The sequence below is a fragment of the Pantherophis guttatus genome, chromosome 7 (assembly GCF_059756535.1).
Source record: "Pantherophis guttatus breed Tessera chromosome 7, ASM5975653v1, whole genome shotgun sequence".
In the NCBI taxonomy this organism is placed as follows: domain Eukaryota; kingdom Metazoa; phylum Chordata; class Lepidosauria; order Squamata; family Colubridae; genus Pantherophis; species Pantherophis guttatus.
The window spans coordinates 91,403,454-91,417,749 of NC_142069.1; the positions used below are offsets into that span (position 1 = coordinate 91,403,454).

A 14,296-nucleotide genomic window follows, 5' to 3' on the forward strand; every position below is an offset into this window, starting at 1 on the left:
TGCATCCAGCAAATTCCAGCTGGACTCTGCTGTCCAGTAATTTAGATATTTATTCTGTGGTGCTTCCTGGATTGATAAAAAAAAAACAGACTTTGACTTGTAAATGACCACTTATCCTTGTATATGATCCTTCTAATTGACCACTTGAACTAAGGACTGAGTAATCCGATCGGTCTATTATTCCCCGCGATTTGAAAACTCTACTTGTGTCGACGCAGCTTAAAATCTTATTTTCTTCTATTATTTTCCAGCCCACTTCCTCAGAGAACATTTCGAATGTTCCCTCTGTCTCCTAGAGTATTAACTACCCCGCACATTCTTGAGTCATCTCCTAAGAAACCAAGATTTCAAAGCAAAGTCGGACAGATTCACCATCTTTTTCTCAGGAGGCCTTCTCAGTCTTCGGTTTCTCGTTTCAGACATTATTACAAAGTGTAAATTCATGAGAGAGGCAGTCTCGCAGGGGGGGTGGGGGTGGCGAAAGGCCCAGGCTAGAAATCAGGACGGTTCACTGAACAACCATAGAAACAAAGGTTGTAAAATCGGACATGACACATCAAACAATCGCTTTGCTTAGCAATGGAAATTCTGGGATTGTAATTGTGGTCCTAAATCGAAAACTACCCATGCTTTTATTGAAACAGCTCATAGTACCAAAATTTTGCAAAATTTTGAATGTTCTTCTCCTGCCTGGGTTTCTCTTCTTGTGAACCAGGGAGGAACTTACTGTATTTTTCAGAGTATAAGTTTTTGGAGAGGAAAATAAGAAAAAAGCTGATTGGCAGGTGGATCGGCCTCCTGGAATACCCCCAGTCAGCTGTTCCCAGAGGTGAATTTTAGCAACAGGTTCCTTGGTTGTGAGCTCTGTGCCTTGCTTTTTTTTTTTTTTTTTTGCTTTTTTTTTCTGCCTCTGAAAGCCTCCGAAACAGAGCTTCAGAAAAAAAACCCTCTGAAGCTTTGTTTCTGAGGCTTTTTTTTCTGAAGCTCTGTTTGGAGGCTTTTTTTCTGCAGCTTTGTTTCTAAGGCTTTTTTTTTCTGAAGCTCTGTTTGGAGGCTTTTTTTCTGCAGCTTTGTTTCTAAGGCTTTTTTTTTCTGAAGCTCTGTTTGGAGGCTTTTTTTCTGCAGCTTTGTTTCTAAGGCTTTTTTTTTCTGAAGCTCTGTTTGGAGGCTTTTTTTTCTGAAGCTTCATTTCTGATGCTTTTTTCAGCCTTTGAAACCTCCGTTTGAGAAGCTGGGCAGGGCTACATTCGGAGACGCACCCAGATTTTCACCCTCTTTTTGGGGGGAGAAAAGTGTGTCTTATACTCCGAAAAATACGGCATCTGCAATGTTTCTCAAGGTACTTTCGTTGCTGGGGCTGAAGACCTTATCTGCCCATTCTCTTTGTAGAACTTCCAAAAGTGCTTTTTCAAGAGGCCACTGGACTTTCTGGTTTTTCTTTGACGTTTTGCTACTTATGAGGGAAGCTTCTTCAGCTCTGACTGGATGGTGGGAAAGGGAAGGATTTATATGCCTAGCAGACAGCTGGTCATTTGCACTCATACTGAGGATCGTTGAGGCCTGTTGGAGGGTCACCTGAGTGGTGCAAATGGGTGTGGAGCCTTCTGAAAGGACTGTGTTGTAGATTGGAGAAGGATGATGTCGTATTCCTCCCCATCTGTAGAGAGAGGGGTGGTTCACTTTGGACCCCTCTTTCAAACCAGCAATCTTCTCTGTCCAAAATGTGGACTTTGTTGTCTTCAAAAGAGTGGCCTGTGTCTTTTAAATGCAGATGGACTGCTGAATTTAATCCTGATGTGTTTGTTCTCCTATGTTGCGCCATGCGTTTGTGAAGTGGCTGTTTTGTTTTCCCAATGTATAGATCTGTCTATAGCTCACTGCATTGTACTGCATATACCACATTGCTCAGTTTATGTCTGGGTCCTTGGGGTGGACAAGCCTCCGTCTTAGTGTATTCTTGGGTTTGAAGTACAGTTCTTCTCTTGTCCTTCAAGATAATTCCTTCTGCCCTCTGCATCGTGGTCTTCAGAACCCCTCCAAGCTGAGTTTATTTTTTTCCTTTTGGGAGGGAGCAAGTTAAGGAACATTTTGCATGCATATAACATTCCCAGCACTTTGCAAAGAAATGTCTTTTGTTTTTTTGGACTGTGATCCTAACACAATACTCTTCTTTCACACTTTCCTTGTTTCCAACTTAAAGCATTCAAAATATTTTGTCTGCACTTCTTAAAGGATTGTAAAATTATTTGGCTGGATACGGTTGATCCACAAATCTGTCAGCTTGTAATAAGTCCTCATTTATTTTTAGACTGCTTCGTCCTTTTAGCACAGCCTTGAATCTTGTCACACCATAAATAAATGGTTTAACAACCCACTTCTACAGATAAAATGAAATTAATCGGTTGAAATCTTAAAGGACGCTTACGACATGCTAATCGGAGTCGGCTTCCTGTCTCCTTTAGGCTAACCTGAGACTAGACAGAAGTAATGCGTAAGTCTTGCCTTAGGCAGCAGAGATATTTACTTGATATTTAATACTGGAGACCTGCAAGATAATGTGCTTTCACAGCAAATATAACACACTCCCAAATCCATAAAGGATATAATGTAATTGAAACTGTACCTCCTTGCTTCCTCTTAAGCCAGCAATTTGAATGCCTCTGTATTTGTGGTTTAATTACTAGCGTGATCCAGATTCAGCCGGTTCATACTGGTTCAGGCGAACCGATAACGAAGATCGTGGGTGGCCGCCCCAGCCTGACTTTATGCCATCCTGTTTAAGCACATTTTCAAGGACGGGCGCATGTGGGGAAGGTGCATGAGCGAGCAAAGTGCACGCACGGAAGTTGTGCACGCGAAGTGAGTGTGCACGCACGGGGCAAACCAGTAGTAAGAATATTGAAAACCCACTGCTGGCATGATCCCATGTTTAAATAACGTGGCCCTGTAAATACAGAACCGATTGAAAATATCTTAGGTGAGACGAACTCAAATCGGGGTAGAAATGAAGCAGAGAGAAATGGAAGCTACCTGGCTCCAAATTAAAGAGGAAACCAAGTTCAGAAAAAACGCACTAACTTTTAGAGTAGTCTGAAACGAAACAAGCGAATTGAAGTGATTCGTCTGTTGGGTTTTAAATCACCGCTTCTTTGAAAACCTACAGCAGATTTACAGCTTGGTTGAGCAGTTTTGATCCAGGAAGAAGCTTAAACCATGGGATGAGCCGTTGATGTTTGCGTGTGACTCTCTTTCTGCGTTAAAAGGAAAAAGCAGACGAACTTGGTGGCTCGTGGGATTAAAAAAAAAGATTATTTCAAACCAGAGACACTTTTCTTTTGGGTTTCATGGGGGAAAAAAACTTGGATTTTTTTTTTGGAACTTTGAGGTTATATATGTTGACGGCAGCGAGATTACACACAGAAATGGTTGTCCTACAATGATGCATTGTGTTGAGCATGGTAGTAGAAGCAACAGAGAATGGTCTAGAAGCCAAAATCCAAGCTCAACAAATATTGTGAAGGCCCAGTAACGTCAACAATTAAAGTCCAGCTACAACAACAGAGGCAGTATTGTACTGTTACTGTGTTATTCCCAAGAGGTCCAATCGCTGAGTCTTTCACGCCATTGTAGGAAGTTAGCACCCACCCCTCTCCTAGGAAAATAAGGTATTTTAGGAAATATTAAAAGGGCAAAATATTTCCCCTAAAAGAGAGGCAGAAACTCAGCCCCACCCCCACCTTTGTCAATGGGCCATTAAGGCCTGAGACAGTCTATTCTACATAACAAAGATCTACTTCATTCAGGCAGAGCCATAGTAGGAATTGCCCAAAGCCCCTTCATTACATCATCACCCAGCAAGAGTCAACTGAGCCTGGGATTCAAAAGACAATCTACAAAGTTGCCCCTGCATGGCCCCATGGGACAACCAATCAGAACACAAGCTCAAATTCAAAGTCCAACCCAGGCACTCTCAACATCTCTGCCCCTTTTTCCTTCGCCCAAGATCTTCAAGCCATGTGATCCCATTCATCAATAAACCTTCTTTCCAAGCAACTTCCATGAATCCAGGGTCTCTTTCCCCACTTGGAACTGAACCCAGAAGGATATTTCTTCCAACACCTAGATGTCCTCCATACTTTCACAGACCCGGGAGTTGGTTCAGGAGCCAAAGCAGGGTCTGAAGAAGTATCTGATCCTAAAGCAATCCAGAGCTGGTGTGGAGTTTGATGAGAGAGAGGGGGATGGGGGAAAGGGAGAGACCCAACCACAGAGTTGGGGTCTTTGCTCCTTCTACAGAGAATCCCAACAAGGCAGTGATCTCATTCATCAGTTCTCTTAACTCCATGAACGAGAGAGAGACAGAGAGAGATAGAGACAGAGAGAGACAGAGAAACAGAGATAGACAGAGACAGAGAGAGACAGAGACAGAGAGAAAAAGAGACAAAGAGAGACAGAGACAAAGAGAAACAGAGACAGAGAGACAGAAACAGAGAGAGGAAGAGAGAGAGACAGAGGGACAGAGAGAGAGGCAGTGACAGAGACAGAGAGAGACAGAGAGAGTGACAGAGAGAGACAGAGACAGAGACAAAGAAAGACAGAGAGAGACAGAGAGTGACAGAGACAGAGAGAGACAGAGAGAGGCAGTGACAGAGACAGAGAGAGTGACAGAGAGTGAGTGAGAGAGAGAGAGAGAGAGAGAGAGAGAGAGAGAGAGAGAGAGAGAGAGAGAGAGACCCAACCACAGAGTTGGGGTCTTTACTCCTCCTACAGAGAATCCCAACAAGGCAGTGATCTCATTCATCGGTTCTCTTAACTCCCTGAATAAGAATTAAAAAAGAATTTTAAAAGCCTCAGATTCTGCCAGCAATTAATTGGAGTATTAATATTGAGGCCAGAGGACAGACACCAAGGCAAACAGAAGCTCAGAAAGTCCCAGCTAGGATTTGTTCTTCCCTCGAGCGAGGATACGAATGGGAATTGCGTTGACTTTTTACCTTTCAAACCTGCCGGAGAGAATCTCATATATTTTAATTGTTTAAAAGCCAAGCTTGCTCAGAAAAAAAACCCCCAGAGGCCTTCTTTCTTTCCCTGAATTTCCTGGAATGGCTGCGTAATCGTCTATTTGCTCGAGTGGAGAACATCCCCATGGCGGGTGCATCGCCATATCATTACAGCTCTTGTGCATCTGACAGGGTGAAAGGAATCCGCAGCACAAAAGGGATTTAGAAATTGACTAGGCTCTTTTCAGAAAGTCTGCGAAAGCTTTGCGTAGTTGCCCGCTGGACTGGAAAACAAGCTAATTTCAACAGGTTTGAGTTAGCTTTGGGGAATAAAGTTGAGAGGGGGAAAGAATGAACAGCTGTGGCCCCTGATTGTGAAGCTTTAAGAAGGTGCACCTTCTCCCAAGGTTGCACAGCAGCTCCAGGGACATACTTAATTTTTAAATATGTGCAACAGCCATTTTGTGTACTTTCTCCTGGCCTCTAATCAAATTGTCTTCAGCTGTTTTGTTGCATAATTGCTATCAGGATCATCCAATCTAATTGATGTCGGTTGGTGAATTAACCCCCAAGCTGAAATGGTTCGAATATATTTTTGGTTTGCAAAGACAGAAGTCTGCAGCTTTTAGTGTTTTAAAAGATTGCTTAATAAAAAGCATCTAATCCCTTCATAAAATTTATTCCATGTCCGATAATACTCTCAGGCTTCCTTATCTTTAATTTTTAAAGTTAATCTATCCATTTCAGCACAATCCCAAATTTTCCTAATTACTGTAATTTTCAGTGTATAAGACGCACCTTTTTCTCCCAAAAAAGAGGGTGAAGATTTGGGTGCGTCTTATACTCCGAATGTAGCCCCGCCCAACGGAGGTTTCAGAGGCTGAAAAAAAGCATCAGAAATGAAGCTTCAGAAAAGAAGCCCCCAAACAGAGCTTCAGAAAAAAAGCCTCCAAACAGAGCTTCAGAGGCTTTTTTTTCTGAAGCTGTTTCGGAGGCTTTCAGAGGCAGAAAAGAACGTTTTTTTCTGAAACAGAGTTTCAGAAGTTTCAGAGGCAGAAAAAAAAGCAAAAGAAAGCAAGGCACAGAGCTCACAACCAAGGAACCTGTTGCTAAAATTCACCTCTGGGAACAGCTGATTGGGGGTATTCTGGGAGGCAGATCCACCTGCCAATCAGCTTTTTTCTTATTTTCCTCCCCAAAAACTAAGGTGCGTCTTCTACTCCAAAAAATACGGTATATCCTTTTATGAATGGATAGAGACAAGAGATAGAAATAAAAGCATCTAATCAAAGGAAACAACAATACACAATCTCACTTAGAATCTGGGGTTTACTGGCTCAGTTTTCATTAAAACACTGGATGATGTAGTAGCCCCTGTAATAAAGGAACAAAAAATAGAGGGAGGATTTATTCAAACTGGAAACATGGATTCTTAAAGAAACAATCGCCAACAAGAGATACTCTCTTCTGATTTCTTGTTCAAATATTATTACCCCATGTGACTTAATCAGCACAGCCGTCTTTCTCTTGAATGGGGTGGTTGTTTAACTTAATCGCCGAAGGAAATAAAAGCAGAAAATGTACAACGTTCACAAAGACAAACTTAATTTTGAGTTGCTCATCTTGTCAAGCGAGACAGATTCGGACTGGGGCAACTCGTCGCAGTCAACTCGCTGTGGGACAATTTAACCGTTCAGTGTTAATTATTTGAAATAAATAAATGTTATTTTTAATTTTTGCCATTCACGGGTCATTCGGTTTCTCGTCTTGCATCCTTTCTTTCACGATTCTGTTCTCCACCGATTCTTTGATATTAGAATAATATCTTTTCCTGCGGCGAGTTGGCCACGTGAGTTGGCCACGGTGAGTTGGCCACGGCAACTTGGCTGTGGCGAATTGTCATAAACCCAGACGGATTGCATGCTGCCATTTCTTCAAGGAACCAAAATCAGTTTGTGAGCATCCTGCTCCATTAAGGGAAGAGATTAAAATCTCAATTTAAGTGGGTCCATTGGGATTCAAAGGTTAGCCCTGTAAACCTATAGATTTTACTTATTATATAAATCCTTAAATCTAAATTTCAAACATTCTATAGAATCTGGCAGTAGAATGGACTGCAGGGCCATACAGGGTATTTGGGGTATTTTAAATTTTTGGGGTTTTAAATTCAGCCGAATTTATTTAATAATTTTAAATTTTTAATTGATGTTTGTCTTGTGTTTTTAAATAGGCTGTACACTGCCCTGAGTCCTTCGGGAGAAGGGTGGTATAGAAATAAAATTATACTATACTATACTATACAGAATCCACTGCTTTAACTAGCAAAACTAGTTGCTGAATGGCGTAGGAGCCTGAGTGGCGTAGGAGGCTAATACCTCTTAAGGCAGCATTTAACATCCAGCTGCCTGCAATTACTGCGAGTTCAATTCTCACCAGGCTCAAGGTTGACTCAGCCTTCCATCCTTCCGAGGTAGGTGAAATGAGGACCCAGTTTGTGGGGGCAATAAGCTGACTTGGTATAAATATACAAAAGTATGAAGGCTATTGCTTAGCGCATTGTAAGCCGCCCTGAGTCTCTGGAGAAGGGCGGCATATAAATCAAATTAAAAATAAAAATAAATAAATAAATAAAAACACTATCATAATAAGTGAAATGAAAACGAAGACTAGAGGTGACATGATAGCAGCGTTCCAATATTTGAGGGGCTGCCCCAAAGAGGAGTGGGGCCAACCCAGCGGTGAAATCCAGCAAGTTCTGACAGGTTCTGGAGAACCGGGAGCGGAAATTTTGAGTAGTTCGGAGAACTGTCCCCAGAGTGGGGTGGGAATAGAGATTTTGCAGTATCCTTCCCTCAGGAGAGGGTGGGAATGGGGATTTTGCAGTATCCTTCCCCTGAAGTGGAGTGGGAATGGAGTTTTTGCGGTATCCTTCCCCTGCCATGCCCACCAAGCCACGCCCACCAAGCCACACCACGCCCACCAAGCCACACCCACAGAACCGGTAGTAAAAGAAATTGGATTTCACCACTGGGCCAACCTATTCTCCAAAGCCCCTGAAGGCAGGACAAGAAGCAACGGATGGAAACTCATCACGGAGAGAAACAACCTGGGATTAAGGAGAAACTTCTTAACAGTGAGGAGAATTAACCAGTGGAACCTCTTGCCACCAGAAGTTGTGGGTGCTCCATTACTGGAGGCTTTTAAGAAGAGATTGGACAACCATTTGTCTGAAACAGTACAGGGTTTCCTGTCTGAGCAAGGGGTTGGACTAGAAAACTCCCAAGGTCCCGTCTTCCAACTCTGTTATTCTATTAAGTTCTGGTTTGGCAACTTTCTAGTTGTTTGCAGGCAAAACTTTAACCTTGTGAGGCTCCAGATCCAAACTGATAAAACTGCCTGAATTATTATGAAAACAAGTTGCAAAATCTGGATGCTTTTGAAGAACTGCAAAGGCTCTGATTTAGCAAAAGCTCAGCTCTGGAGTGGTGTCTTTTAATTGATTGTTAGAAGGAACTGGAACTGACTAGGGGAAAAAAGGGGGGGGCAAAGATAAGAGATTTATCTTCAGAAACAGAAGAGAGTTGAGTTTAGATATTCCCGATAGCAGCCACAAGATTTCCTGTGCTTTTCTTTCTATTTCGCCTGGGCGGGTCTGTTAATGAGTTTCATCTTTCAGCAAACAAAAATGAGGAAGTTTTGCTTTCTGTGGTAGATATTTCTTCAAATAAACTTCTTTCTTTGCGAGAAAATTCGGGAAAGGTTCCCTCCGTGTCGGTTGCCATCTAGTGAGAAAACAGAATAGCTCAGTAAACTAAAATGGATTGAAACGATAAATCTCTGTGGATTCTTGAATTTCTGGATGGTTGATACACTAATACCAGCTCAGCTTTCCACATAATCAGCTATCCCAAAATCCTTTGCTTTGCGTCTTCCTTTGCAAAAAAAAAAAAAATCGTCATAAAATGTTGTCGAAAGAGATACACTAGGAATACAGGCAGTGCTCAGTTTCACATTTTGTTGCTACTGGTTTGCTCCATGTGCGCACCTTACGTGTATTGCGCCAAGCCTCGAAAACACGCCTAAGTAGGACATCATAGAGTTGGGTCGCTACCAGTTCGCACGAACCGGCTGAATGCCACCTCTGAATACAGGTAACTTAATAGCAGTTCCTTTAGTGACCATTCAAAGTTACAACAACACTGAAAAAAGGGACTTATGACTGTTTTTCACACTTACGACCGCCACAGCATCCCCACAGTCACATGATCAAAATTCAGACTGACTCATATTTATGACGGTCGCAGTGTTCCCGGGGTCATGTGATCCCCTTTTGTGACCTTCTGACAATCAAAGTCAACAAGGGAGCCAGATTCACTTAACAACCCTATGACCCATTTAACAACTGCAGTGATTCACTTAACAACCATGGCAAGAAAGGTCGTAAAACGGGGCAAACCTCATTTGCCTCGTTTAGCAACATTAATTTTGGGCTCAATTGTGGTTGTAATTTGAAGACCACCTGTATAAGGGCGGATCTAATGTGGATTCTCTCCAAATTTTCTACACCCGTATGAGTAAGTTTCTGTTTCTAGTATTGTTCTTTTATTGACCAGGTTTCTTCAAGGTTTTTGTAATGATTTGGACCATCTGAAATTCCTCTGATTATTACTGCAAGAAAAACAGATTGCATCCTTGTTTTTCCCTTGTTTTTGGCAGCTATGACAATGTTTCGGTCGCAGAGTTATTTGGGGTTGTCTTCTTTTAATGTTGTACTTGATAAAGTTGCTTTTAGAGGTCAACGGGGGGAAATGACAGAAGGTAAAATTTTAGAATAAGTAATGTTTCCGGAGCTGGGTTTCTGAAGCTCACTAGAGGAAGAAAAAGTCTGGAACACAGCCAAACTATTTGGAAAAAAAATATGATTCTTTTTTAAATTGTAAGGTAGAACTTAGTACTGTTGGCATGTTGTCCAGGATGCGTGGAGTGTGAGAGTTGGGTAGCCAAAGAAAGAAAGAAAGAAAGAAAGAGAGAGGGGGAGGAAGGGAGGGAGGGGGAAGAAAGAAAGAAAGAAAGAAAGAGAGGGGGGAAGGAAGGAAGGAAGGAAGGAAGGAAGAAAGAAAGAAAGAAAGAAAGAAAGAAAGAAAGAAAGAAAGAAAGAAAGAAAGAAAGAAAGAAAGAAAGAATCTGAGAAAACCAGTTTGATGCCATGGCTAAAGACACCAAGTTAGAATCCAGAAATTTATGAATTCTAGTCCCACATCAGACATAAAGCTAGCTAGTTGGCTTTGAGCCAGTCACCCTCTTAACCCTAGAAAGAAGACAATGGCAAACCACTTCTGAAAATGTTGCCATGAAAGCTGCAGGGACTTGTTCAGGCAGTTGCTAGGAGTGACTTGAAGGCACAAGGTAAGTATATTTGAGAACAATACATGGCAGCTGAATTCAATTCATACTGTAGTTTGCCCTGAACTGGGAGATGGGCAGTAATTAAATTAGATAGATAGATAACCACCAAACTCAGAAAGCACCGAGCCTCCCCTGTCCCCAGTTCAATCCCGAGCTTTACATATTAGAATAGAGTAACAGAGTTGGAAGGGACCTTGGAGGTCTTCTAGTCCAACCCCCTGCTTAGGCAGGAAACCCTACACCACTTCAGACAAATGGTTATCCAATCTCTTCTTAAAAACCTCCAGTGTTGGAGCATTCACAACTTCTGGTGGGAGGCTGTTCCACTGGTTAATTGTTCTCACTATCGGGAAATTTCTCCTTAGTTCTAGGTTGCTTCTCTCCTTGATTAGTTTCCACCCATTGCTTCTTGCCTTCAGGTACTTTGGAGAATAGCTTGACTCCCTTCTTCTTTGGGGCAGCCCCTGAGATATCGGAAGACTGCTATCATGTCTCCCCTAGTCCTTTTTTTAAAAATTAAACTAGACATACCCAATTCCTGTTTTATCCTCCAGTCCCATAGTCCTCTTCGTTGCTCTTCTCTGCACTCTTTCTAGAGTTTCTGCATCTTTTTTTACATCGTGGCGACCAAAATTGGATGCAGGATTCCAAGTGTGGCCTTATCAAGGCATGATAAAGTGGTATTAACACTTCATATAATCTTGATTCTATCCCTCTGTTGATGCAGCCTAGAACTGTGTTGGCTTTTTTGGCAGCTGCTGCACACAGCTGGCTCCTATCTAAATGGTTGTCCACTAAGACTCCAAGATCCCTTTCACAGTTACTACTATTGAGCGAGGTACCACATATACTGTACCTATATATTCTCTTCTGTCATCTCCCTGTCTCAGAAAGCAGACAAGTGACGTACCATTTGGAGATTCGGAGCTGTTTGCTAAAATCCGTAACGACTCTGGACTGCTGAACCAGAACAGTTGGCTGGAGGATAATGGCCTTCACGTTGCATGCTAGCCGCCCCCTTAATTTCGTCACACAAAGAGGGTTTGTGCATACAGCAGCCTGCGATGCTTTTTTATTCTTGGCCAGCTGCTCCTAGAAAAAAGTGCGAAGTGAATTTTGTGTCCTGCCAACCGGCAGAAGGCAAAGTGTGGCACAGAGGGACTATCTTAAGGAGCAGACAAGAGGCCGCTGCTTAATTAACACCGGCCTCGTTGCCCTGCGAAATTCCTGCAAGAGCTCGCTTGCTTGATGGGTGAAGGTTTTTTTTCCCCTGGCCCTGAAGCAGCTGCAGTCCCGCTTGGCAGATTTTTTTGGTCAATTATTGCTTGGATTTTCAGAAAGGTCCTTAAGGGAGGGTGGAGGTGCCAGCTTGTGTTTGATTCCAATTATTTCCAAAGATTTGCAATGCAGGTCTCGCCCTAACTAAATACGCTTGGTTGGGAAGGGAAGGGAAGGGAAGAGGAGAGGAGAGGAGAGGAGAGGAGAGGAGAGGAGAGGAGAGGAGAGGAGAGGAGAGGAGAGGAGAGGAGAAGATGGAAGGGAAGGGAAGGGAAGGGAAGAGAAGAGAAGAGAAGAGAAGAGAAGAGAAGAGAAGAGAAGAGAAGAGAAGAGAAGAGAAGATGGAAGGGAAGGGAAGGGAAGGGAAGGGAAGGGAAGGGAAGGGAAGGGAAGAGAAGAGAAGAGAAGAGAAGAGAAGAGAAGAGAAGAGAAGAGAAGAGAAGAGAAGAGGGAAGGGAAGGGAAGAGAAGAGAAGAGAAGAGAAGAGAAGAGAAGAGAAGAGAAGAGAAGAGAAGAGAAGAAGATGGAAGGGAAGGGAAGAGAAGAGAAGAAGAGAAGATGGAAGGGAAGGGAAGGGAAGAGAAGAAGAGAAGAAGAGAAGAAGGAAAGGAAGGGAAGAGAAGAGAAGAGAAGAAGAGAAGATGGAAGGGAAGGGAAGGGAAGAGGAGAGGAGAAGAGAAGAGAAGAGAAGAGAAGAGAAGAGAAGAGAAGAGAAGAGAAGAGAAGAGATAATAGAACGGAATAGAAAATGGGAAGGGAAGGGAAGGGAAATGGAATAGGAATAGGAATAGGAATAGGAATAGGAATAGACTAGACTAGAATAGAATAGAATAGAATAGAATAGAATAGAATAGAATAGAATAGAATAGAATAGAATAGAATAGAATAGAATAGCTTTATTGTCACTTTGAATGTACACTAATCGGCATACATTAAAATATAACACCTAAATGTAAATCATCCAAATTGTTAGGGGGAAGAATTATGACATTTCTAGCATGCTTTGTCAGGTTTTTACAAAGAAGTCTGGGGTACTAAATATCAAAATTCATTACACGCAGGGTTGAAATAGGTCTGTAGCTGAATAAACACCGAGAGGGATTTGCTGTCAATACACTGACAGTATTTCCTACGTTTCCACTTACAGAGAATCAAAAGGTTCGGTTTATCTAAGCACCCAAATATTCCTGCCTTAACGTTCATAAGATCTCATAAGTGGAGAAAGAAAGAAAGTAGGATTGACAGACTGGGCCCCTATCTAACAAAGTGAAATTCAGCATGGATAAAAGTAAGGTTTTCCACTTAAGCAAGAAAAAAAACAAATGCACCGATATTGATTAAGTGGAAACTGGCTGCATAAACAGAGGGATTGAATCAAGAACACGGAGAAGGTGCCTCTGAACTTGGTTGAAACTGGCAGAAAGGCAGCTTGACCAAATGATTATCTGAAGAAAAAGTTATATATCATTATATAAGAATGAAGTTTCATTTCCGAAGTTTTGCATCCGTTGTTTTCTCATTAATGAAACCCCGGAGTTACAATGAGTTACTCATTGTTGATAGCCAAAAGGCCATTAATTGACATTTATAGCAAACGAGCTTAGATCTTACTTGTGGTTTTTCTTTCTGTCTTTCCATCTTTTTTCGGTTGAGGACGTCTTCTCGGTATGCCATCTGTTCTCTATTTGTCTAGGGAACCACAAGAAAACACCAAAAATGCTGATTAAAAGCCAGATGCCCTAATAAGTCATCCATTTTCTCCTACGCTTTTGCTGACAAATTTACGTTCGCGTGTTCCTTAGCTCCACCACATGCTCAGCTGTCAAACATAAATCATGGTGAAACCTCTTCAATCTCTGCTTTTCTATTGATTAAATTACAATGCTGTTGGAACTTGGAATCCGGCAATATCTAAGCAGGCTAAAAGGAACATCGGAAAGCGCCATTTTTCCTAAGACGATGCAAAGCATTATTTTAATTCTCTTCTTGATCCATTTTGATTAGAAAGACGCTAAAATATATTGCTTCAATGGTCAGTGTGCTCATACATAGATAAGATCTACGTTTAATCTAGGAATATACAGAATTCAAGAGTCCCTCAAAACCATGTTCGGTTTATATTTTGGTAGCAACATTATTGAATTGATAAATTCTATCCTTCCATCAAAAAAGGAATAGCTTGTTCAGTATCTGGAAATTGTAAAGATGGACAAATTATCTATGTAAGAAGGAAGAAACTGATATTACTGTATTACGAAATGGTATTGCTTTACCATTTTATTATTATTATTATTATTTTGCAGTATGGAATAATATGAATACTTGAATACTAAATTCAAAAGCGCCTTTCAGTCCAAAATAAATATCCAATGTTTTAGTCGTTAATTCAGTAACGCAGCCTTTAGTCAAAACATTCAAGCTGCATGTTAAATTTAAGTAGTCATTAATGCATTAGATAATATAATTTTACATGTTTGTACATTTATTGATCTAGCATTTACCATTTCACTGTGCATATTATTAATAAATCTCAGATCTTTTTAACAGATGAGATTCCTAAGGGCAATATTAAATCCCCCACCACAAAATAAGCTATCAGCAATAAAGCCAAT

General features: G+C 41.5%; 1 protein-coding gene and 1 long non-coding RNA gene across 2 annotated transcripts in view; one reads left to right on the forward strand and one right to left on the reverse strand.

Annotated features, from left to right (window-relative positions):
* CAMK1D (calcium/calmodulin dependent protein kinase ID) overlaps positions 1-14,296 on the forward strand; it is a 175,980-nt gene that overhangs the window by 82,837 nt on the left and 78,847 nt on the right. The gene's annotated exons all lie outside the window — the stretch shown is intronic.
* Positions 6,312-13,458, reverse strand: LOC148112960 (uncharacterized). The gene is made up of 3 exons (XR_015729024.1): positions 13,296-13,458; positions 11,317-11,498; positions 6,312-6,374 (listed from the first exon to the last, which is right to left on the reverse strand). It is a non-coding gene; the product is annotated as an uncharacterized LOC148112960 (long non-coding RNA).